General features: G+C 36.0%; 1 pseudogene; it reads right to left on the bottom strand.

Moving 5' to 3' along the window:
* Positions 1-297: 297 nt before the first annotated feature.
* On the bottom strand, positions 298-785 carry LOC118552505 (small ribosomal subunit protein eS24 pseudogene; annotated as a pseudogene).
* Between the last annotated feature and the right edge of the window lie 294 nt (positions 786-1079).

Genomic DNA, 1079 nt, shown 5'->3' with positions numbered 1-1079 from the left:
AGGATTATGAGTCCAAGCCCCATATTGGATGTGGAGCCTACTTTAAAAAGGTACAAAACAAGAGTTATAGAGTAAACTTGATATAACTCATAATTTCACCTCACTGAATAAATAATCCTTAAAATTTTAGTATGTTTATATAATGTGAACACATTCAGATATGCACAGCTAAATATTTATATAAGTTGGGATAATATGCTTGAAATTTTGTTAATATTCTTTATTAAAATTTAGCTCAATTCAATTTGTTTTTTTTTTCACATTAACATTCTTAGTTTATTGACCCTCTCATGAAAAATCTGCACAACCACCACAGATAAAGCCACTGCAGCATCTTTACTCCTTCTGTTGTCCAATCTCCAGCTCACTTTTTGCCAGCACCAACATTGGCTTTTGCAGTCCCCCTGACTTTCTTCATTCTGTTCTTGCGTTCCTTTCGCTGTTTTCTTGATGTCTTTTTCTTCTCATACAGGCCATGTCTTGCAAGTCTGTGTTTGGGTTCATTTTTCTTTGCATAATCCAAGGAATCATAAATCATGCCAAAGCCAGTTGTCTTGCCACCACCAAAATGGGTTCTGAATCCAAACACAAATATGACATCTGGTGTGGTCTTGTACATTTTGGCTAGTTTTTCCCAAATTTCTGTCTTAGGTACTGTTGCCTTTCCGGGGTGAAGAACATCAATGACCATCTGTTTCTGCTGAAGTAGTCGGTTAGTCATGAACTTCCTGGTCCGGATAGTTACTGTGTAGTTCATGATGGCGGCCAAGCTTCAAACAGCCGGGGAGGAAAAGAGTCAATTTGTTTTAACAATGTATTTTAAAATTTAAATTTATTTTTTATTGAAGTATAGTTACCATACAGTGTTGTATTAGTTTCAGTTGTACAATATAATGATTCAACAATTCTATACATTTCTTAGTACTCATCACAATAGGTGTACTCTTAATCCCCTTTATCTATTTCATCTATCTCCCCCCCCCCCCCCCCGGCAACCACCAGTTTGTTCTTTGTATTTAAGAGTTTAAGAGTCTGGGTTTGTTGTTGTTGTTGTTGTTGTTGATCTCTTTTTACTTTGT

This window comes from Halichoerus grypus, chromosome X (assembly GCF_964656455.1).
Source record: "Halichoerus grypus chromosome X, mHalGry1.hap1.1, whole genome shotgun sequence".
NCBI lineage: Eukaryota > Metazoa > Chordata > Mammalia > Carnivora > Phocidae > Halichoerus > Halichoerus grypus.
Note: the sequence above shows the minus strand (reverse complement) of the source record. Positions and strands in the feature narration are given on the sequence as shown.